Below are 26589 nucleotides of genomic sequence, written 5' to 3'. Positions count from 1 at the left end.
AGAATATATTTTGTCTCTGGCCCCTCTCCCTCCCCACCACTGTCTTTCTCTCTGGTTTGCAGCCACCATATGGTGAACAGGTTTCCTCCACATTCTTGTGCCAAGATGTTTCTACCTTGAAGCCAGTCGACTGTGAACTGAAATCTCTGAAACCGTGAGGTAGACATTTCCTCCTTTAAGTTGATCTTGTTGGGTATTTTGTCACAGTAATAAAAAACTGACTAAAACAGCTGCTAGTCAAGAAAAAAAAATCAAGACATAACAAGTATCAGTAAATGTGTGGAGAAAAAGGAACTTCTATATTAGTACAGCTACTATGGAAATAAATAGAAAGTTCTTTAAAAAATTAAAAATTGAACTTTTTATCCATATGATCTAGTAATTCTACTTCCAGTCTGTATCCAAAGGAAATAAAATTACTGTCTTAAATAAATATCTGTATTCTTATGTTCATTGTACCAATATTCACAACAGCCAAGATGTATAAGCAAAATAAGTGTCTGCTGATTAATTAATGGATAAATACACATACATGCAAATACACACATTTGAATATTATTGAGCCAGAAAAAAGAAGGAAATCCTGCCATTTTTGACAAGATATATGAAACTTGAAGAAATTATACTAAGTAAAATGAGTCAGACATAGGAAGACAAATATATGATTTCACTTATGTGTAGAATTAAAAAACTCATAGAAAAGAAAAGTAGAAAGGGGGAACGTGGAAAAGGGGCAGATGCTGTTCAAGGATAGCAACTTTCAGTCATAATATGACTGAGTTCTAGAGATCTGAATGTACAGCATGGTGACTATAGCTAATAATATTGTGTTATATACTTAAATTTTGCTGAATGTAGATCTTATCACTAAATGCACAAAAATATAATGGTATACAGTGATAGGTGTGTTAATATGATTATGCTAAACATTTCTTAATGTTTAGGTATATCATATCGTTCAGTTTTGTACCCTTAAATATATGCAACATTTACTTGTCAATTTTATATCAATTAAGCTAGAGAAAAATCCCAGTGTGATAATTCCAACATCTCTGCCATGTCTTATTCAGATGCATGCTCTGTCTCTTTAAACTGTGATTTTGTTATTTTAGTAAGTCTTGTTTTTATTTTGCTTTGTTCCTTTGCAAGCCAAACATAATATACTGATAAAAACAACTGAGATAAATAGGCCTTTCCTTTGAGATGCTCCTGCTAGGGATTAAGTTGTGTTTGTAGATATCAGAGGCTGAACTTCCCTCTGGTCCCTGTTCTTTGTCTCCTCTTTTGGGTTTCCCTAGAATTTTTTTTTTTATTTTTAATATCCTATGAGCCATGCTTTCCCCAACTGTATTCTCCTGATTTTATATAGGAGTACTTTTGATGTCGGGTGAGGGGTGAAGGGGAGAGAAAGCATTCTGCAGTCCTGTTCCTAGGACCTCATATTTAGTGAGCCTGTGTCCTAGACTGTGACCTTCAAAGTGCTTCTCTGTTGCCTCATTTTTTACCCTTCTAGGGGACACAGGAAGACTGTGGCTGGCTGGGGTTCAGTATTTTCCTTTCCCCAGACCACTTAATCTCTATTAAAACTCTGAAGGTTTGGCTCTGGTAAAATAGTTTCTTTGAAGATTTGATATTGTTAAGGAAAATTATTCCAGATGTATTTAAAAATGGCTACATACTCACAGAAGCACAAAGATATTTTCTCCTGTCTTGACTTGGATTACATGATAAGGCTTCTGGAGGTAAAACACAAAATTTTGATGACCTCTTAAGACTGGCCATTTCCTGTGCTTTTATCTCTTAAACTTGTCCTCCCTGAGCCAACAGCAATTGGGCAATTACACATTACATTTTCCTGCACAGGCCCAGGTTCCTATGGTATTCTGCTTTAGGTTTTGGCTCTACTAAGCTTTGAGCTCTGCATCCATCTGTTGGTCTCTTCCACTGTTGGTGCTGTTTGCTGTGTAATCTTGGTTCTTTAATGTATCTAAGGAAAATTGTTGAACTAGAGAAATGACTTTTCAGGCTCCCTACATGCTGATTCAGAAGCCAGAATCCAAGAACAATTTTTATGTGTATTTTTCTTTATGGATTTCTTAAACTCATAGTGATGGATAACTTCATGTGTCAACTTGGTAGGTCATTAACATTTAAATATACAAACCTTGAATATAGCATATTGCCCTCCATAACATGTACGGGCCTCATCCATTCCACTGAAGTTCTTAAGGAAAAAACTGAGGTCCCTGAAGAAAGAATTCACCTTCAGAATATCTTCAGATGCAAGCTACAACATGAAATTTTTCCCGACATCTCCAGCCTGTTTTCTGTCCTGCAGAGTTTGGACTTGCTAACCCCACAATCATGAGCCAATTTCTTTTTTTTTTCTTCATATTTATTTATTTCTTTTATTATTTTTTTTAAATTTTTATTGTTGGTTGTTCAAAACATTACATAGTTCTTGATATATCATATTTCACACTTTGATTCAAGTGGGTTATGAACTCCCATTTTTACCCTGTATACAGATTGCAGAATCACATCAGTTACACTTCCATTGATTTACATATTGCCATACTAGTGTCTGTTGTATTCTGCTGCCTTTCCTATCCTCTACTAACCCCCTCCCCTCCCCTCCCCTCCCCTCTTCTCTCTCTACCTACTCTACTGTCATTCATTTCATCCCCTTGTATTATTTTTCCCTTTCCCCTCACTTCCTCTTGTATGTAATTTTGTATAACCCTGAGGGTCTCCTTCCATTTCCATGCAATTTCCCTTCTCTACCCCTTTCCCTCCCACCTCTCATCCCTGTTTAATGTTAATCTTCTTCTCATGCTCTTCATCCCTACTCTGTTCTTAGTTACTCTCCTTATATCAAAGAAGACATTTGGCATTTGTTTTTTAGGGATTGGCTAGCTTCACTTAGCATAATCTGCTCTAATGCCATCCATTTCCCTGCAAATTCTATGATTTTGTCATTTTTTAATGCAGAGTAATACTCCATTGTGTATAAATGCCACATTTTTTTTTATCCATTCGTCTATTGAAGGGCATCTAGGTTGGTTCCACAGTCTTGCTATTGTGAATTGTGCTGCTATGAACATCGATGTAGCAGTTTCCCTGTAGCATGCTCTTTTTAGGTCTTTAGGGAATAGACCGAGAAGGGGAATAGCTGGGTCAAATGGTGGTTCCATTCCCAGCTTTCCAAGAAATCTCCATACTGCTTTCCAAATTGGCTGCACCAATTTGCAGTCCCACCAACAATGTACAAGTGTACCCTTTTCCCCACATCCTCGCCAGCACTTGTTGTTGTTTGACTTCATAATGGCTGCCAATCTTACAGGAGTGAGATGGTATCTTAGGGTGGTTTTGATTTGCATTTCTCTGACTGCTAGCAATGGTGAGCATTTTTTCATGAACTTGTTGATTAATTGTATGTCCTCCTCTGAGAAGTGTCTGTTCAGGTCCTTGGCCCATTTGTTGATTGGGTTATTTGTTATCTTATTGTCTAATTTTTTGATTTCTTTGTATACTCTGGATATTAGGGCTCTATCTGAAGTGTGAGGAGTAAAGATTTGTTCCCAGGATGTAGGCTCCCTATTTACCTCTCTTATTGTTTCTTTTGCTGAGAAAAAACTTTTTAGTTTGAGTAAGTCCCATTTGTTGATTCTAGTTATTAACTCTTGTGCTATGAGTGTCCTATTGAGGAATTTGGAGCCCGACCCCACAGTATGTAGATCGTAGCCAACTTTTTCTTCTATCAGACGGTGTGTCTCTGATTTGATATCAAGCTCCTTGATCCATTTTGAGTTAACTTTTGTGCATGGCGAGAGAAAGGGATTCAGTTTCATTTTGTTGCATATGGATTTCCAGTTTTCCCAGCACCATTTGTTGAAGATGCTATCCTTCCTCCATTGCATGCTTTTAGCCCCTTTATCAAATATAAGATAGTTGTAGTTTTGTGGATTGGTTTCTGTGTCCTCTATTCTGTACCATTGGTCCACCTGCCTGTTTTGGTACCAGTACGATGGTGTTTTGGTTACTATTGCTCTGTAGTATAGTTTGAAGTCTGGTATCGCTATACCGCCTGATTCACACTTCCTGCTTAGCATTGTTTTTGCTATTCTGGGTCTTTTATTTTTCCATATGAATTTCATGTTTGCTTTCGCTATTTCTACAAGAAATGCCGTTGGGATTTTGATTGGCATTGCATTACACCTATAGAGAACTTTTGGTAATATCGCCATTTTGATGATGTTAGTTCTGCCTATCCATGAACAGGGTATATTTTTCCATCTTCTAAGATCTTCTTCTATTTCTCTCTTTAGGGTTCTGTAGTTTTCATTGTATAAGTCTTTCACCTCTTTTGTTAGGTTGATTCCCAAGTATTTTATTTTTTTTGAGGATATTGTGAATGGAGTGGTTGTCCTCATTTCCATTTCAGAGGATTTGTCGCTGACATACAGGAATGCCTTTGATTTATGCGTGTTGATTTTATAGCCTGCCACTTTGCTGAATTCATTTATTAGCTCTAATAGTTTCTTTGTAGACCCTTTTGGGTCTGCTAGGTATAGAATCATGTCATTTGCAAATAGTGATAATTTAAGTTCTTCTTTTCCTATTTTTATGCCTTTAATTTTTTTCGTCTGTCTAATTGCTCTGGCCAGTGTTTCGAGAACTATGTTGAACAGAAGTGGTGAGAGAGGGCATCCCTGTCTTGTTCCAGATTTTAGAGGGAATGCCTTCAATTTTTCTCCATTCAGAATGATGCTAGCCTGAGGCTTAGCATAGATTGCTTTTACAATATTGAGGTATGTTCCTGTTATCCCTAGTTTTTCTAGAGTTTTGAACATAAAGGGATGCTGTACTTTGTCGAATGCTTTTTCCGCATCTATCGAGATGATCATATGGTTCTTATTTTTAAGTCTATTGATGTGGTGAATAACATTTATTGATTTCCGTATATTGAAACAGCCTTGCATCCCAGGGATGAATTCTACTTGATCATGGTGCACAATTTTTTTGATATGTTTTTGTTTCCGAGTCGCCAGAATTTTATTGAGGATTTTTGCATCTAGGTTCATTAGAGATATTGGTCTGTAGTTTTCTTTCTTTGAAGTGTCTCTGTCTGGTTTAGGAATCAGGGTGATGTTGGCCTCGTAGAATGAATTTGGAAGTTCTCCCTCTTTTTCTATTTCCTGAAATAGCTTGAAAAGTACTGGTATTAGTTCCTCTTTAAAGGTTTTGTAAAACTCTGCTGTATACCCATCCAGTCCTGGGCTTTTCTTAGTTGGTAGTCTTTTGATGGTTTCTTCTATTTCCTCAATTGATATTGGTCTGTTTAAGTTGTCTATATCCTCCTGACTCAATCTGGGCAGATCATATGACTTAAGAAATTTATCGATGCCTTCACTATCTTCTATTTTATTGGAGTATAAGGATTCAAAATAATTTCTGATTATCTTCTGTATTTCTGAAGTGTCTGTTGTGATATTGCCTTTTTCATCCCGTATGCTAGTAATTTGAGTTCTCTCTCTTCTTCTCTTCGTTGGCATGGCTAAGGGTCTGTCGATTTTATTTATTTTTTCAAAGAACCAACTTTTAGTTTTGTCAATTTTTTCAATTGTTTCTTTTGTTTCGATTTCATTAATTTCAGCTCTGATTTTAATTATTTCTTGCCTTCTACTTTTCTTGCTGTTGTTTGCTCTTCTTTTTCTAGGATTTTGAGATGAAGTATGAGATCATTTATTTGTTGGTTTTTTTCTTTTTTTAAGGAATGAACTCCAAGCAATGAATTTTCCTCTTAGAACTGCTTTCAATGTGTCCCATAGATTCCGATATGTTGTGTCTGTGTTTTCATTTATCTCTAAGAATTTTTTAATTTCCTCCTTGATGTCTTCTATAACCCATTGATCATTCAGTAACCTATTATTCATTCTCCAAGTGATGCATGATTTTTCCTTCCTTCTTTTATCGTTGATTTTTAGTTTCATTCCATTATGATCAGATAAGATGCATGGTATTATCTCTACTCCTTTATATTGTCTAAGAGTTGCCCTGTGACATAATATATGATCTATTTTTGAGAAGGATCCATGTGCTGCTGAGAAAAAAGTGTAACTGCTTGATGTTGGGTGGTATATTCTATATATGTCAATTAAGTCTAGGTTATTAATTGTGTTATTGAGTTCTATAGTTTCCTTATTCAACTTTTGTTTGGAAGATCTGTCCAGTGGTGAGAGAGGTGTGTTGAAGTCTCCCATGATTATTGTATGGTGGTCTATTAGACTCTTGAACTTGAGAAGAGTTTGTTTGATGAACATAGCTGCACCATTGTTTGGGGCATATATATTTATGATTGTTATGTCTTGTTGGTGTATGGTTCCCTTGAGCAGTATGTAGTGTCCCTCTTTATCCCTTTTGATTAACTTTGGCTTGAAATCTATTTTATTTGATATGAGTATGGATACTCCTGCTTGTTTCTGAAGTCCATATGAGTGATATGATTTTTCCCAACCTTTCACCTTCAGTCTATGTATGTCTTTTCCTATCAAATGCGTCTCTTGTAGGCAGCATATTGTTGGGTCTTGTTTTGTGATCCATTATACTAGCCTGTGTCTCTTGATTGGTGAGTTTAAGCCATTAACATTTAGGATTATTATTGAGATATGGGTTGTTCTTCCAGCCATATTTGTTTATTTATGTTACTAAAGATGGTTTGTTTTCCTCTTTGATTATTTTCCCCCCTTTACTGTCCTACCTTCCACTGTTGGTTTTCATTGTTATTTTCCATTTCCTCTTCCTGTAATGTTTATCTGAGGATGTTTTGAAGAGATGGTTTTCTAGCTGCAAATTGTTTTAACTTTTGTTTATTGTGGAAGGTTTTAATTTCATCTTCCATCCTGAAGCTTAATTTCGCTGGATACACGATTCTTGGTTGGAACCCATTTTCTTTCAGTGTTTGAAATATGTTATTCCAGGATCTTCTAGCTTTCAGAGTCTGTGTTGAGAGATCAGCTGTTATCCTGATTGGTTTACCCCTAAATGTAATCTGCTTCCTTTCTCTTGTAGCTTTTAAAATTGTCTCCTTATTCTGTATGTTGGGCATCTTCATTAAAAAACAAAACAAAAGAAAACAAAACTATCTCCTGCTCATTCTCTTCCTCTCTCCCTTTCTGAATCTCTCTCTTTGTCTCTGTCTCTGTCTCACTCTACACACATACACACAAACCCTATTCATTTTGTTTCTCAGCAAAACCTTAATACATTTACCAACCTGAATCATTATCAATGTCTATTTCTTCCTTTCTTTTCCTTCCAAAATCATTACCTGTCTGATTTTCCTGACACCTTTCTGCCCTCTCTATCCCTCTTGCTATCCATACCCTTAGCACTAACTGAGAAACAACATTCTTTCAATTCAGAAGTTTCTCTGCTTTATTTAAAAATCCTTTATTATATCAATTTGTATACAGCCCCTTTTAAATATTTAATATTTCCTGAGTAGGGATTTTGGGAAGGAGACTAGATTTTATTATGTACCATCTTGTCAAAAACTCTAATATCTTTTCTAATGGAGATATCCTTTGTGACATTTAAAATGTAATATCAATATCATCAAACTTTTATAACTTTATCTGCCCTACTTCACTTAGCTAGTTAATAATGCTACTGCTTATCAACAATTAGGTTGATAAGATCAGAGTGAAAAAAGTTAGAAAAAAATTATATAAATGCAAAATATAGACTGAATTCTATAAAACTCAGAGAATTGTCCAATCTGTTTTTGTTTTGTGTTGGTACTGGAGATTGAACCCAGAGATACTTTACCACTGAGTTGCTTCCTCTGACTTTTTATTAATCCTTTGAGACAGGGTCTTGATACATTGTTGAGGCTAGGGTTGATTTTGTAATTCTCCTGCCTCAGTTTCTATGTAGTTAGATTAGAATCATGCACCACCACATCTACCTATTGTTGTTTTCTTAAATTTGGGGAAAAGAACATACAGATGCAGATCCTGTTAATTAATAAAATGCCAAAGTGTTAGTTTTTTTAAAAAAGCTAAAAATGTGAGATACAAAAACAGAATAAGTCACAGTGGTTTAATTCATAAATAGAAGAATCCATAGCATGACTCAAAGTGCATCTAAAGCACAGAGACTTTTAGACTCAGCTTGAAAAATCATATTAAAAGCATTTTGCTAAGTTATACTCCAATAAGGCAGTAAAATCATATCCCTTGGAATTGTCTTTGCTTTAGGACAGAAATAATTTGTATTTATATCTTACTTTAAAAATAATAAATTAGCATGTAGCTTTCCAGAATATGTTCCCCAATCAAAGGGACAGACTCCTAGAAAATTAAGTAATTCCTACAAGGCCTATTAGGCAGTGAAAAGACATGCAGTCATTCTTGCCTTGTTCCCAACTTTTGAACTATTTTTTTCCAGCAATATAACTCTTACATCTTTTATAAATCAACCACATTCCATTTCTCTTTATTCTTCCCCATTTCTTAACATCTATATATCTAATTATTTAACTCAAACTTAGACAATAAGCATATCTAAACAGTAAATAAGATTACTAGTTTGTCTCTCATAAATCTTGACAACTAGATAGCTTTTTCTAAACTTTTAGATATTTGTGGATTGAAAGTGTTATCTACTTTCTCATTAGTTCTTACTCTTGTTTTTTTCTAGGAAATCAAGTGAAATTTGGATTTAGAGAAATCTGTCCTTGATTATTGGATCTAGATTTCATAGTAAAAAAAAAAAAGATAATTCAGAAATTCAGAGATGAAGTCAAGGTTACTTTTTCTGTGATTCCAGGTCTTAACCTCTAAATAATTTTGAACTCTTATAGCACATCTTCATTTTCTCTCCAGTTAGCTAATTTATCTTCTCTGGAAACTATACTACCAAAAATTTCATCTTATTTTCTCCTCATAATACCTCTTTTAATAAAGTATATGAAAATTGTATTTGCATATTTAATATTTACTTATGATAGGATAAAAATACAAAGCCTTTTTACTTCCATCTTTATTACGTGAGAAATTACATTCCTTTGTGCAACATTCAAGAAAGGATGTGATGTGATGCTGATCAACCTCAGCAGGACACTGAGTTTGCCAATGCCTTCCCTTTCCTTTTCTCATTTAATTCTAATCAATCCTCCCATCAATTCTGACAGATGAACTAGGTGGTAGATGATCCTCTTTATGAGGCAATAACCCTGAGGATTACAAAGAAACTGATTTTATTACTTTGGTAGTGAACTCTAGATCCACTAAGCAAACACAGATTTCTCCGAATCCAAATTCAATTTTTCTTTCCAGTAGGTCATTCTGTGAAAGTACTTTGTAAACTGCTGTCAAAATGTGCAGAGTTATCATCACTGTATGTATTATTTCTTTCTCTCTTTTTAAAATCTCTATACAAGGGTGTATCTTCATTCATTCAACAGAGAGGCACCAGACAAGACATGTTTTTATGGATGAAACTTGTATGAGGTTACATGTGAAGCTTCTCTCCTAATTCACCAAACAAATGAATTATAAATTCAAATTCATGAAAACATTACTGGAAATGTAAATCCTGATTTGCCTGAAATGTGTCCTTTGCCAAGCCCAAGTTTATGTAAGGAGTCTAATGATTACAGCATATGACTCAGCATACTGCTGTTCAGAGGGACCTTCCCATGAAAGGTAGATAGCATACCTTTTTATGTAAGATGTATGGTGGATTTCATAATTGCTAGTAATTGAACAGATTATAAAAGGAGAAATATAAGTGGTGTTTGGCTTTAAGAACAACAAAACAAATAAAAAGCAAAGCCATTGTGAATTGCAATCAGCTTAGGAATCAGTGCCGTCTTAAACTGCAGGAACAATTTCAACAGCGTTCAAATGAAGATCTTTTTCTTCAAACACTGTGTTCTATATCTTGTCTTTAGCTTGGCATTTACTGCTGGGTTTACCATAGGCAACCAGCTGTTCTCTACTACAGGGAACAAGGCCAGAACTCAGTTGGAAACAATCAAAGGCTAAAATTCTACGAAGAATAAGTGAGAACCAGAGAATCAAGAAGACTTCAAAGAGTTGTGAATCAATAAAATGGACAGTTTTGAATGAACGACTAGGTTTTGATCTTCCTTCCCTCAAGACTGTATTTAAATAGTATTTAGTAACAGATAAAGCCTTTGCATTTGTAAAAGCTAGTAAGCATTTAGTTTGGAAGAATAAAAAAATTCTATTTCTTATTTTTCTGAAGCAAATATTAATTTCTGATTTTTCAGATTTTAAAGTGCAGAGTGAGCACTGTTCAGTGACAATACAACTCTTTTTGCTTCCTAAATGTTATGACATATTTGCTCATTTTCTCTCAATTGAAGTGTTTTTTTCTTTTCATTATTTTTTACACAGGGTCCTCACTCAAATTGCTCAGGCAGGCCTCAGACTTGTGATCTTCCTGCTTCATCCTCTAGAGTAGCTGGAACTACAAGGGTACACAACCTGACCTGGCTTCCTTTATCTGCAGTATTTCTTATCTTTATATTGTGACACTGACAACTTTGAGCCTACAGTGCAAAATGTGGTCTGTGACCTTGGGAGCAAATGCATAAACACATAAAATTATATAATCAGTTTATGAGTCCCCCAAACCCTATCCTTTGAGTCCAGTTGCAGAACCTTTACAGCACCTATAATGTTCTTTTTATCCTCTGCCTGTCAAACTCTAATTCAACTTGCAAGACTTAAGTTGAATATGCCACTCCTGAGTGGTCTTCTCTATTTCTATCCCTCTATGCAAGCTGACATTAATTATTCCCTACATTATGCTTATATCTCTATTATTACCATTTATTCATTCCATTTACTTTTCTTTCTCCCTTCAACATTTAACAGACATCATAAAACTAAAATGAATAAAACAATGCCTCTTCTTATGGAACTCCCACTGCACTAATGGGACTCATACAAATAGTGTGATCAAGTGAGATAAGTACTAACACAGAGTGAAAGAAATGCCAGGAGAGTACAGATGCTTGACATTTCTCACAAATATTAATATTATTTATAGATAATTTGCAATTTACCCAAAATTTCCCAACAACTCATCTTCATTTAACATCCCTGACTTTGCTGATTGTATTATTATTATTGACAGCTACATTTTATGGTTCATAAAATAAAGTCAGGGAAGAAAAATATATGGAAAAGAATAACCCAGCAAGTAATTTTTGAAGTTAGAATCCAAACTAATGTTTTCTGATTCTATATAGTACAAATTGGGAGGAAATATTTTTCTATACTGGTTTAAGTTAGTATAAACTATGCATTCTTCTTCCTACTAAATTATAAGATCTTTGGATTAAGATAAACATCATTTTTAAAATTTTATTTTCTCTCTCTTTCCATTCTTACCCAAAACGTTACCATACATGTGGTAGATGTTTAATAATATTTGTATCGATTTTCTAGATTGTATTTGTCTCAGTGTACTTGATTCAATCCCTGGCTGGAAATGTAGATGCATGAATTAATTTTATGAAGCCCCTATAATTTGTTAGGCACTAAATTAGGCATCTTTACATATATCATCTCATTTAATTTCAAAACAACCTGAAATGTAGAAATATTGATTTTATTGTCATTGGGGAAACTAATACTCAAAAATCTAAGCAAATATGTCTCAGGGTACATTTGTAAACGGCTAACCTATGTAACATATTCCAGGCTAAAGTCTGCGGATAGTTATTTTCTGTCTTCATGATTAATTAGATTGGTTCATTATTTCGAGGAATAATGTAAATATTAGCCAAGGAGTGATCTAGAATCGAGATTAAATTTACCCAACAAGCATTTCAGCAAATACGTAATTAGTGCCAGTATGTGCCAACCATTTTAAAAGATAATGTGGATATAACCATGAGTAAATGACTTTTTTCTTTCCCTCATGAGTTCCCACTATAATAAAGAAAGCAAATAATTAGCACATGTATAAGTCCGTATGGGTGCCTTATAGTTTCAATGGGGTCAACAGAGAGGAAGAAAGTGGAGTCTGGGTCTAGAGGTATGGAGGGGAGAAGTTACCATTTATTCAGATAAAATTTGAACAGAAACCAAAATTGAAGAAAATAAGTCATAAGTACATCTAGAAAAAAGTATTCAAGGCAAAAGGAACAAGTGCAGGTACCCTATGAAGAGCAAAGAGTCCAGGTTGCTAGAGCAGAATGGGTAATGGCAGGGGATATGGACCAAAGACAGGGATAGGAGATGCCTAAAATATTACAGGTCATTTTAAGATTTACTATTTTGCTTTTGTTGTTAGTGTTGTTCTGTTTTCTTTTAACTCTTCATAAACTGAAAGTTAACATTTCTTTTTTTATCTTGAATCAAACATAATATAAATAGTAGGAATTGATTTCATATTTTGAATGTTTTCCTCCTTGTTAAACACTAAAGGAGAATATAAAAAAGTACTATATGCAAACATTAAAATGAATCTATTCTGTTGAAAAACAGAAATTTATTTCCCACAGTTCTGGAATCTAGAAACAAAAGATCAAGGTGTAGCAAGGTCAGGTTCCAGTGAAACTCTCTCCCTGGCTGGCAGGTGGTGACCTTTGTATTATGTCCTCATATTGCATTAAAGAATACACTTTCTGGTGTCTCTTCTTATAGAGACATTAATCTCATCGTGAAAGCACCATATTTATGAATGCATTAATACTAAATATTTCCCGAAGGCCATCTCCAAATACTGTCACATTGGGAGTTAGAGCTTTAATATATTAATTTTGGGAGGACATAACTCAGTCCATAGCACTTTGTGAAGCAGAAGACTTATTCAAGGTAAGATTTTCACAGTGGTTATATCTGGGTATTTGTGGTAGATGTTTTAAGAACTGGTAAAATTATAAATGTATTTTAAAAACAGAAATAAGATTTACTTGTGAATATTGTATAAGGTAAATCTGAAAAAAAAAAAAGGAGAGAGGAGCTAAGAATATCTTCAATTTCATGGTTATTTGAGATGAGGAGATTGTGAGAACTATGGTTGGATGTGGCAGTTAAATCAGACAGTTATTTCTAGATATATTAATTTTGAGATGCCTTTTGGAAAACCAAATGGAGATTACAAGTAAGTAGATGTATATAAGAGAATAGAGTTCAGGAGAGAGGCCCAGGAAATTATCAAGAGATGGATGGCATGTAGTGGAGCTCACTAGGAGAATGATTTTAGGGACAGAAATGATGAGGTCAGAGAGAAAAAGGGAGATAAAAAGGAATTAAAAGTGACATAATAGAACCCCAAAAGAGACATGCCTGGCCAATGGAATAATTTACTTCAAATGATTGTATACATTGAATTTTATGAAGATTGTTAAAATTACCAGGAGAGGTTATCAGTGGAGACCATGAAAAGTCTACTTTACTAAGGCAAAAGAAAGACTAATAGAGTTGGTTTCACCAGAGAATGGGAGGAGAGAGCTTGTTGCATAGTGATCTCTGACCTTCCAGTGGCTACTGCTGTTCTGTATGCACTGCCAGTGTGTCCATGCATTAAGATATGATGGAGCTGGAAACTAAGATTTTACTACTAGTTCATTATGTGAATGAAAACTTGTTTATATATTATAGAAATCTATAATTTTAAATATCCATTTCCATGCAGGACTCATGGAAAGACACACACACACACACACACACACACACACACACACACACAGTCATTCACATAAAAGTTACTTTTCCTTTAAATTTGCCTTGGAGTTCATTCATTCAGCTCCCAGTTAAGAGTCTGTTCCATGCATTTCATTATGTTAGTTACCAGACTTACAAATATGAATCAAATAGAACAAAAACACAAATATATGTTAAAATATAAATTTCCACCTGGAAAGTTTCTACAAAGTCCAGGCAGTAGAGCCAGGAAAATTTACTCTCACAGTCTATTGTGGACTCTCAAGTGGAAAAGTTGTACTTCACATGAAACACCGTAAGTCTTAATTATTTGCTTTCCCAACTTACAAAAGATTAGAAACAGAATATTAGATTGAGGTTGCTAATTCTAAGATGAATAACATATGGTAGTTTGATTGCAAATGATGCAAGATATTTTAAATATTAAGTGGTAGATATAAGGAATCAATATTAAAACAATGGGCCAATTTGGATGAGGGTAAACTTAATCTACTATCCTTAGGAGGCCCTGAAACAATGATCAATATTGCCAAAAGTCACCAGTTATATACAGTGTCATCTCTCAAGGCGTTTCAGTAACTAAAATGGTATGAATCAAGTAAAATAATTTCATATTCAAATGTATTGGCTGGAATTCTTTCTTCTTCCTTCATCCTTTTTAGTGTCACTCAAATAAACTTGAGCTATCTATAAAATTATTTAAAAACTCATCTTCCAACTGTCTTGAATATTTGAAGAATTATTATATTGTTCTTAAAGAATGTCTCCCTGTTCTATCAAAAATATTCTCTATAACACAGAGTGAAATTCCATTCTTAAAAACAGTACTATTTCATTCACATATAATTATTTTTTTAAATGATGATTGTCATGCTTGATAGAAGTGATAATACTGTGACTTACAATTGATATTAATAGTAGCTTTTAGAAGACTAAAAATAATGTGTTATTTCAGAAGACTAAATATTGTAATACTTCAGAATTATTCAAAAAAGTTTAAAATACATGTTCTCCTTAAAAGAAAACAAAGTAAACTATCATTTACTAAGTACTTATCATTAGTTAGAGACAATGCTAACCTGTTTTGTGTTTTTTCTAGATTTAATTTTATATATCTTGATATCTGATTTTATAAATTTCTAAAAACTGTAAAATGCTATAAGTTTGTCCCACAAGAGCACTCAGGTAGTGTGGGAAACTGAGATTTAAACCCAGATATGTCGAATTCCAAAGTCCTAGTCTTTTTACATTGGTAGAGGAAATTTTTATCATATGAAAAATCCATAAAACTTAATTTCTAAATGAAGACAAGAAAGATGGATATCGTTATAGAATACAATACTATTTATAGTGGTTCTCAAAATTTGTACTTCAGGATTGCCTGCAGGACTTATAAGAAACAGAGTTGAGAATTTTTATTTCTAACAAGTTCTAGGTTATCCTGATGCTGTTGGTCTAGGACCACACCTTGAGAATTAGATCTGATCTATTAATTCCTTTAGTATTTCTACAGTGAAAATACCTCTTTCTTTAAAGTTCAGGTGACTGTATTTCACCTTAGGTCTACAGAATTGGCCTTCTGAGGGAGGGCCCAAGAATCCAAATGTGACTGATAGTGATGCACTAAGTCTCTATCTCACAAAGAAGACACTATGATGCTATTGGGACAATCTAATGATAGAATAAAGAAGAAACCATGTCAGAATCTGTGTCCTGTTGGTTGTGGCTCTCTGCTGTCTCTTAGTTTTTTCCCATTCAATCCCAATTCACCCATTTTCTTTCAAATTTTTTACCCTGATATTTTGGATAATATTTTTGCTTATTTTAATTTCACTTCAAATTCTGGCTGGAGGTAATTAGCTTCTACTAAGGGAAAAATGGATCAATAGGAGTTGATCTTTGGAGGTAAAATAAAGTGAGCCAAAAGGATTGAAACTATTTTCTCTATTTTGAGTTAATTTTGTCTCAAAACCCTCAATCTCAAGACTCTTCTTTTAAGATAAATATCTCAGAACATTCACTGTGCCTTCTTTTAAGGTGAGTATCTCAGAGACATACAGTGGGATGTAGATTCCATGTGCAAGTAATTTATTAAGGAAGCATTCTCAGAAGAAGGAGAAGGAGGAGGAGGGGGAGGGGGAGGGGAGGAGGAGGAGCCATAGGAGATTCAACACAGGAAATTGGCAGAGGCTAGCAAGGATGGAATTCTAGACAAAGTGCCAGCCTCTAACCGTCCCCTCCTAAGAACTTGGGAAAGTGAATTATACTTCAGTGTTTGTCCCAGCTCAAGCCAAGGAAGCTGGACTTGTCTCCTCTCATATCTGTCAGTCCTTTTAAAGGCCCTGCCTTAGGGATATATGTTTTCAGTCATTTAGAGCTAAGACAAGAGAGTGCAGAGGCACATGTATGCTGAGGCAAGTGCATGAGCACGCGTGTACACACACCTACACCCACACGCACCCACACACACACACACACACCATACACAATGATAAAGGGATCAGAGGGACTCTGGGGAGAGCACTCACTACACACTATACCCAGCTCTATTTTTAGATGCCCTTAGCCCCACTTCTCTAAAACTATACTACTCACAAGAAGTCGAGAGTTTTTACTGCTGAAATGTCTGCATTGTTTTTATTGCCTTTGCTACTGTTGAAATTCATGATTTTTCTGCTTCTCACATGGATAACTATAGCAGCCTACAATTTTTGGAGAGAAGTATCGCTCTTCCCAAATTTTTCTAACTGACCATCTATCCTTATTAATGATATACAAGTGATTTCTGTGAAGTGATACAGTGATTTCTCTTCATAAAACATCATTTCATTGGTGGGGTTTATTTACTCAAAACATTTTATTTCTCAACACTGCTGATAGAATGAAGTCTGACTGCCTTATAAATTTATGCAAAGTCTTCCACAATCCAGACCCACCCTATCTTTCTGGTATAGTATTTCACCATACCATTAAAAATGTTTATATGCCAGTTATTCCCAAAGCTGGAGTGCTTTCAGACCTGCATGCCTTTCATTATTCTCTTCTTCTCCCTGAAAGATTCCTAGCCCCATCTTTTCATTGGAGTTTCACCTTCATGATCCAAATGAAATAGTACCTCCTCCGTGAACCTTTGGGTAATGTCCAATCAGAATGAAATACTTCCTCTCCACTGTTTGTGTCCCTATTGCACATAGTATATATCTAAAGGCATGAACTCTTTATTCTGTAACATTGCTACATTTAAATATGTACCACAAACTCTAAGTGTTTTGAAACAGGGATTATGACTTATTTTTTCATATATTTCTAGACCTTGCAAAGTTTAGCTTGAAACAAAGAGCATTCCAATAAATAATTTTAGAATTAAATGTATAAACTGTGATCCCAATTGTTTGTATATAAAGATACTATATCAATTTGAAAGAAAGGACAATAAGGGAAAAATAAATGTAGAAAACATGTTAACTAAAGAAAAGTGTATGTTCAATTTTTATAGGAGGACATCATTTTTTGTTTCTGGGAAATATTAATACTTCTCATTACATCTCACAATTTGCAGGGGAAGGGAAAGGACAGTAAAGAATATAGACATCTTCCTGCTGTCTATGGATTGACACCTCAGAAAATGTGGGCCCTCAAATAAACTTTTCTTCCTCTATAATTGCTCTGGTTGGGCCCTTTTAGTCACAGCAGCAAAAAAACAAACAAACAAAAAAAAAAAACTGACTAAAACAAGTAACCATGGTATAAAGTCTTGTCTCTGGAAAAGTATGAATTAAGCAATCAGGAATGAAAAGAAAATCTCCATCTGGGTGCTAATCATGACTGCTAAATGGGAAGGGATTTAACTTTTATTTTATGTTCATCATTTAGAATTATGAAATCAATGCATTAAATACATATCCACTGAGATAGTGTATAGATAATAAATAAAATTCCTGTTGGAAAAACAGTATAAGTGATAGGGTTTAATACTTTATAATAGTGTCTAATTATATTGAAAATACACGTGATGGTTAATTTTAGATGTCAACTTGCCTAGATTAAGGAATACCTAGAGAACTTGTAAAGCATATTTTAGGGTATGTCTGTGAGGGTAATTTTTCAGAGGATATTGGCTTTGAGTTGATAGACTGAGTGGAGATGATCTGACCTCAATATGGGGAGAGGAAATACAATAGGTTAGGGGCCTGCAGAGAACAAATAAATACAGAGAAAAGGCTGGGTTTTTTTTAGCTCCTTCCTAGAGCAACAATGCTCTCCTTTCCTTAGTCATAAGCCCTCAAGGCTTTTGGATACCAGGAACTCAGGCCAGAGGCCCCATGGGTTCTCAAGCCTCAGGCCTCTAACTGAAAATAGGTTCACTGGTTCTGAGGCCTTCAGATATAGACTGAGCCATGCTATTGTCATCCAAGTCTCCCCAGTTTGCAGATGGTCATTTGTATGACTTCTCATTCTCCATAGCCATATAAACCAGTTTTAATAAATCCCATTTCATCTATGTTTCTATGTCTGTCTGTCTGTCTCTATCTTTCATTCTTTTTCTCTCTGGAGATCTCTGACCAATAAACAGTAAAACAGAAAAATCCATAAGTTTTATAGCAAACACCATTTACTTACGAGCCATAGTCCTTCAGATGCCCTCTGTCACAGAGTCCTTCTAAAGCCCGTTCCCCACATGTTGATGGCTTCCTGACTAAAGATATTCCCTGACCACTACAGCATGCTCAGCACAGGCTGAAAGTTAAATCTGCTGGAGATTCAATACCCACAGAGTAACTCACCCAGGCTGGAAGTCAGTACATAAATACTCCAGAATATCTGCTTTTCAGTGGATCTGTTTTGAAACATGTTTCACTCCATTTCTCAGAAGGTGACAGAGAAAATGAGCCCAAATTGATGAAACTGGGAACTGACTCATGACTGTGTTCTCTGCTGGCTTTCCTGAGTAATCCCCACTCTTTGTTAGTGCTTCCCATGGCCACTTAGCAAATAAACTACTTGCACCCAAATCCTCATCTCAAAATCAACTTTTGAAAGGATCCAAACTTAGAAAATACCTATAACAATATTTTATTTCTGCCATTTGTGGCAACGTGGATGGAACTGTCGGATATTATTTATATTGAATGAATTAAGCTAGACACAGAGAGATAAATATCACTTATTCTCACTCCTTGGTGGAAGCCAATGAAGTTGAACTCAAAGAGAGTAAAAGAGTGGTCACTAGAGGTCAAGGAGGGTAGAAGGTAAGGCAGATAAAGAGAGGTTGATAATGGGTACCAACATACAGTTGGATAGGAGGAATTAGTCCTACTGTTCTGGCACAGTAGGGTAATTATGTTATGGGGCCAGGCTATATGGGCAATGACCAAAAAGACTCCATTTTACCCTGAGACTCCATATCATGTAAGAAATGCTTCTCCGGTGGGAGAGCCCCACCTCTGTACCCATTAATAGTTACCTAGCATAAAATACTTGGCAACACAAAATAGTAGTTCTTAAACAATGTAAAAATTTTCTCTTTGCTTTCCATTTTTCTTTGGCAGTGTATCTTGTCAGATTGATTGTCTAGACATTAGTAACCATTCTATAACTTGTACCAAATTAGGGTCATTTTGACCCACTTCCCTTCTGCTTGCTTACTGCTATACCAACCTGGAAAGTCTTGTGGGAAATACCAATGTACCATTGCATTGTCTCGCTAATCGCCCAATCCAGCTTCTGTACCTGCTTACAGCTACATCAACCCAGATGTAGTTTTTGCCTTTAAATATCCTAAAATGCTCAGGCTTGGGGCTTTTCCTTGCAGAAACAGTTTTGGGTCCTGTGGGGAGCAGTCGCCAGCTGGCCGGCTAAATAAAGACTCTTCAATTTGGACAAAACTGGGACTTGGTGTGTTTTCTGAGTGACCTGCCCCACAACAACTACAGTTTTTAGCAAATTATTTTATATTTCAAAATAGCCCAGAGATTTGCAGCTTTCTAACACATCAACATGTTACGTATAGAAGGAGCTAGAAATGTTAATTACTTTGATTTGATAATAACATGGTATAAACATATATCCAATTATCATATTGTACCTTACAAATATATCAAATATCATCTGTTGATTTAAAATTTAAAATTTTAAAAAGTAAATATAATCCTAATAAAGATAACTTACCTGAGAAAAGTTTTCAAAAGATTAATATTCATTAGTTTGGTAGTGAGTCATGGATAAATGTTAAGATAGACTTTGTACTTTCTCTGAAACTTTAAGCCTTCAAAAATTCTTAGAAGATTTCTAAATATTTTAATTGTGATGTTAATTATAGGCTAATAAGACAAAGAAACATAGAAATGATACTATTTATAATACAAGAAACATATTTAAAAGCATATTATAAACAATGGAATATTATTTGGCAATAAAAAGAATGACTTATTGACATTAACCAGTAAATGAATGGATCTGGAGACTATCGTGCTAAGTAAAATAAGCCAGTCTCCAAAAATCCAAAGACCAAATGTTCTCTTTGATATGTGGATGCTAACCCAGAACAAGGGGTGGACAGAGGGTAAAATAGAAGTTCATTGGATTAGACAAAGGGGAATGAAGGGGAGGGAGGGAGCATAGGAATAGGAGGCAATGAAATGAATTTGACATAACTTTCCTATGTACATATATGAATACACCACAATGAAATTACACATCTTGTACAAACACAAGTCTGGGATCCCAGTTAGAATAAATATACTCCATGAATGTATAAAAATATCAAAATATACTCTATTATCATGTGTATCTAAAAAGACCAAATAGAACATGTATTTGAGTCTTAAATATGTTTCCCTAGCATGCCATTTATATTTCAAGAGAGACTATTTCACTTACAAAATAAATATTATCATGTATGTAAACTGTTTCACCAGGTAGAACAATACACATATACAAACAAATACAAATACTAAACTATGGGCAATGACCAAACAGATTCCATTTTACCCTGAGACTCCATATCATGTAAGAAATGCTTCTCTGGTGGGAGAGCCCCACCTCTACCCATTAATAGTTATCTAGCATAACATACTTTGGCAACACAAAATAGCAGTTCTTAAACAATGTAAAACTTTTCTCTTTGCTTTCCATTTTGTAATGTGCTTTAATTCTTTAATTTAGCTTTATTAAATTACTGACTTGTCTTATTGGTATTTTCTTTTATTTGTGTTAAAGACCATTTTCTCACATTTATCTTTTTTTTGTTACTTTCTTCTGGATGAAAACATCAAACTGTCTTTGACTCAAAGTTTCTGATATTTGCTATAGAAATTATTACTTGTAACCTCAAAAGCATATATAAATTTTAAGAAGTCTAAGTTTTAATCAAATTGTAATCAATGGCATTAATTTATACCATATTATCTATTTGCTCTTTTGACACTTAATATATCATTCTCACTGCCTCAATTACATGACATGAAGTTGTATCAAACTATAACTATTATGATTGAATTATCTTCTAATTTCAATAGTAAACTGTTAGCTGAATATATTTATACACAATTTATAATAATGCACACTGAGAAAAATGAGAAATAATATTGATAAGTAATTTGGTTCTCTAATGTGAATCTCAGAATTAATTATGGCTATAAAACATTTCCAAATGAAAGACTTGATAAGAGATATTTTCCACTGCCTACCTGTTATGGTTTGGATGTGAGGTGTTCCCAAAAGCTCATGAGACAATGTAAGAAGGTTCAGAAAAGAAATGTTTGGGGTATGAGACCCTGAACCCAATCAGTGAATTAATCACCTGATGGGATTAATTGAGGGGTAACTGAAGGCAGGTGGGGTGTGCATGAAGGAGGTGGGGCATTGGGGACATGGCTTTGGGGTATATATTTGTATCTGACAAGTGGAGCTCTCTCTCTTTGCTTGTTGATAATCATGTGAGCTGCTTCCCTCTTCCACACTTTTCTGCCATGATGTTCAGCCTCACCTCAAGCCATAAGGAATGGAGCCTGCTCTCTATGAATTGAGACCTCTGAAAATGTTAGCCCCCAAATAAACTTTGCCCCCGCTAATATTGTCTAGTGAGATCCTTTATTCACAGCAGCGAAAAAGCTAAAACATTATTATTTGGGTTTAAATATTTTTTAAGGAAGAAATCTGCTGTAAAAAACAAAATAAAACAAAAAACAGGACTGGGGATGTGGCTCATTGTAGAGCATGTGTTTATCATGCACAAATCCCTGGATTCAATCTCCAGCATACATACAAAAAAGATGTTTTTTTATTTCTTAATTTTTTTTAAAAAGATTGCTTGCATTCCCAAATTTTCTAAATCATTTTTATAAGCCAACATAGGTTTTTTTTTAAATTTTTCTTCCTGAAATTTTAAAATAATTCTAAAATACATTTGGGAGATTCCTCATGAACACATTCTGACATATTCCTAACTATCCATGCATTCTCCCACACTGTTATGCATATATTGAGCACATTTATAAACAAGTTCTTTAGACCATATAGAAAAGAATAAAATGTGATTCCTGTTCCTGTGTACAGTAGGAATAATAAACTGGAACATGAAAAACCATTGTAAATCCTCCTGCATGGGTTGTATGAACAAAGGAATGCTAAGATTGTAAGAATTATTTCTAACTGAGAAACAGAGCAATTCACAAATGAAGAAGCAAATTGTTCAGGCATTGGAAAATCTACAAAATTTTAGACAGAGTGGAGCAGGAAATAATAAGAGGATAAAAGCCAATGCCAAGGCTTGGAGGTGAAAGGAGACAGCCCAAAGAGAAGAGTGAGTGGCTTGATGTGGTGTGGGAGTAAGTCTTTAAGTGGAGGGAAGAAGAGATCAACGAAGAGATGTCACTAAGTGTAGAGTGATATAACATTGGAGATCTTAGAGGACTTTAATTTTAGTATCAATCTATCAAAGTCAGACTGCTGCCTGAATAGGTCAAACACAATTCCAGGATGTGAGATAGTTGGAGTGATTCTTGAGATTGCTGGAATCATGTGAGATATTACTAATGAGGTAGAAGAAATACAGAGCCAGGGTGAGCTTTTTTTCTAGCTGAAATTAACCCTCAATTCCTTGGAGAGAGTGCAAAGGTCATAAATTTATCCAAATGCCATAATTAGTGGAAATCACTTGTTACTGAGGAATTACAATGTCCAATCCAGTCTATTTGCTTCTTTTGAGTAGCCTGTACACATAAACACCCACACATACATACACACATACAAGCAAACATGCCTATACTACTGCCAAATTTATCGTATTGATTACACTTACATAAGCTATCCTCCATATTATTATAGAAATAGTGAAAAAACTTCATTCAAAAAAGAGAAAGTATAAATCTTGGTTCATTTGTCATATGTTATGGTTTGGATATGAGGTATCCCCCAAAAGCTCACATGTGAGACAATGCAAGAAATTTCAGAGAAGAAACGATAGGATTGTAAGAGTTTCAACCCAATCAGCGGATCAATCCCTGATGGGATTAACTCAGTGAGAGCTACAGGCAGGTCCTTTAGTCAAAACAGCAAAAAAGCTGTCTAAGACACCATAATTAGGAAAAAATTTCCAGAAAAAAAAACTAAACAGTTTGATTATAGTTCCCAGCAGGTATTCTGTGAAAGATCACTGTTAGGTAAACCCTTTCCAAGAGTTCTGCAAAATGTAGATCAATGTGTAAAATGCATTTTGCAACTTAACTTACATATCTGTCAAATAGAATGTTGATCTTAACAGACTATGTGGCACCAGATGTCCTTCGACCAATGAGTAAGAAATACAATGTAAAACCAGTACTCTATCACTAAAGCAAGATGATTTATAGAAATGGGAGTAAGTATAAGAAGCACTTGAGGGTAATAGTTTTGTTCAAACAGTGGCAGAGTGTGGAAGGGCAGCTAAATGTGTGGTGGCTAGAGCAGTGTTTGCACATATTGAGAGACATTGTTACTCCTGTGATTGTGTCACAGTAACTACCAACTTGTGTGATGCATTATTAGGTCTTCTAACACTTCCAAGGGTGTGCAGACTTAACTTTCAGTGTTAGGAAGCATGTCATGGCACCAAATGGTGATGACACCATCTTGTTAATACTGGAGATTGTGCTGTAATTTACTCATCTCCTGACACACCCAACAATAGAAGTGGGAAAAAGAAAGTCTACCAGTTAATGTATCATGTGAAGAATGGCCACATTATTTCCTATTTGTTATTACCTTGTTGTGTATGTTAAGGTGTGGACACTTCACTGAGTTCAAATTTCATGATCATACCCAAGTTCTCAGTGGCTTAACACAATAAAAGTTCATTAGATTACAATAGTCTAATGCTGGCAGGCAGAGTTGGGGACTCTTCTCCCAAATTTTATACAGTGATTTAGATTCACTCTAGTACCTTTTCCATTCCGTTGGTACTTTCAGTGCTTCATTGATTCTTTCCAATAATCCAGGAGAGGAAAGACATGAGAGAGGACACAAGGAGTCTTATGAAAATGGTTTGGGGTCACCTCTAGTTTAATAAATAATTCCCAAATATGTTCCATTGGCCTGAAATCAGTTTCATGGCTCCACCTAATTGCAGAGGAGTCTGGCATAGGACAAAAAAACGTAATGGGATTTAGTGAACACATTATGTGATCTGTTTCTGGTGAGATGTGGCTACTTTCATAATATACTATATTTAGAATATTCAGATTAAGACATATTTTACTCAGCACTGGTAAGGGAATTATGTCAAGTTAGGGCTAGCCTTCTCTAAGTAGGATGCTAAAAACCCCAATAAGGGTCCCTCCAGAGGAAATTTACCAAGTAGTGAAAGCCATAGAAAAATACAATACATAGGGTGGAAATTTGAATGGACTCAGGATGCTTACTGTTAAGAAGATTAGAAAGGTGACAGGTGGAAGACACATTTGATTTAGTACAGAGAATTTCAAATTATAAATGATAGGTAAAAGTTCTAGAAAGATATATTTAATTAGAAATGAAAAAAATTAAATTATGAATGTTGAACCACTGTTTTAGACCACATGGTGCCCTGTGTCAATGCACACTGAACTATCAGGGGTCTGTGGTAAAGATAAGCACTAGATGGAAAACTGAACTAGCCAATTTCTCAAACTCCCTTTGGTCCTGAAATCTTCCTATGTCTGACTTTTAACTGTGATGCCTTGCTGTGATTCTTGACCAGAGAAGTTTGATGAAGATGCCTTCCTTTCCCCTGTAAGTCTGACCATTTATTTAACATCACCATAAAGAGGTCTAATTTTATTTAAAATGTTTTAAAGTTGTTTTTAAATGTCAGCCAAATCATTGTCCTTTCTTTTATTTTATATTTGGAATCACAGAAGGAAGAATTTGGAAAAATAGCCTTGTGTTTCATTTCAGGAGGCAACTCATTTATGGGCTTGTTGTCCATATTCTGCAGCTGTATATTAGTGCCCCTAGAATTATGGGAAAGGCTAGGGAACCCAGAATTCTCTGAACCAAAATTCAGAAAATCCATTGTTAACAGTGAAGTTGTCTCTAATCCAGTTGTTTTCTCCAAAAATCTTTCCAGCAGTTTCACCTTTCAAGAATTGATTTCACATCTCACATCTCAAAATTTTATGCTTTGAAACATTCCTGATAAACATTTTTTCTTCCAAGGTATTGCATTACAAAATTGAATATTGATCCCTTTCATTCAGTTTTGTAGTCACCAACACATATGAACCCTAGGAACTGTCACAGTATGAAACTCTACATGTTTTCTTCATGAATTCTCTCCAGCAGATTTAGTTTTTATAATTAATGTAAATTTTCACAATGAAATATGGAGACTGCATTGTCATACATACCACTTGTAAACAAACTACTATGGACACAATAGCTTCTTAAGAAGGAAAATAGAGGGTAATTTTACTTTTAAAAATATATTCAGATATTAGAAATTCATTTTTTATTTTATTTTTGTTAAGGGAAGACTTCTTTTTTATTTTATTTTATTTTTTTATTATTATTTTTTATTGGACATCCTAATTCTATTTTATTATGGCTAGCCTGCAAAGAAATATCAAATATCTTTATTTTTCCTTAAGTACTAGAATTCTTCAAAATCAGAACAAATGGAGTTGTTCTGGGCTTTATGATGGACTAATTTTTTTTTTTTTTTTTTTTTGGTAAGCAAGTAAAGTGCATAGTCATCAAATAATAAGTTATAAGGGGACAGTGCTGGTGAATTGTAATTGTAATTGTATTGAGTTATAATATTTTTTCTGAATTCTGTTCATCCATGAAATTATGGATAGAAAAGAGATGTTGAAGGAAAGTACCTGTTGTATGCATTGTAGAAGGCCCTCCATCAAAACACTCAATATTTTTCAGTCTCTTTCCGTATAATTCTCATGGCAACAACCTCATACACGCTAAGGTAGTTCATTACTGTGCCAGAAGACTAAGGTTTTAGAAGGCCTTTCCACATATTAAACCAAATTGCACCTGTAACTAGTTCTGTCCCCTTGAATCATTAAAGCCAATTTATAATTTTGTATACAATGAATAGTTTTTTAGAAATAAAAGGTTGTATTAATGTAGATTTCTGCACTTATTTTAAACTAGATACTAAACTATGAATTAATTATGAATATTCTTTTTAATTTTATTATATTTAGCAGAAAAGATCTTGAAACTATTTTTAGAGAGCGTGTAGTGAACAGTTGCTTATTTTATAAACTCTATTGGCAGTTTACAAACTAAAAGCATGAATGATATGACTGCTATATTTTTGTTGAGGAATTAAATAGTAAAATCTAGCTAGCAATAACCTATGTAAGACACAAGTAATATTTTTCTTTCAAGAATAATTTGTTTA

This window comes from Marmota flaviventris, chromosome 8, assembly GCF_047511675.1.
Source record: "Marmota flaviventris isolate mMarFla1 chromosome 8, mMarFla1.hap1, whole genome shotgun sequence".
Lineage (NCBI taxonomy): Eukaryota > Metazoa > Chordata > Mammalia > Rodentia > Sciuridae > Marmota > Marmota flaviventris.
This window is presented reverse-complemented; position numbering follows the sequence as displayed.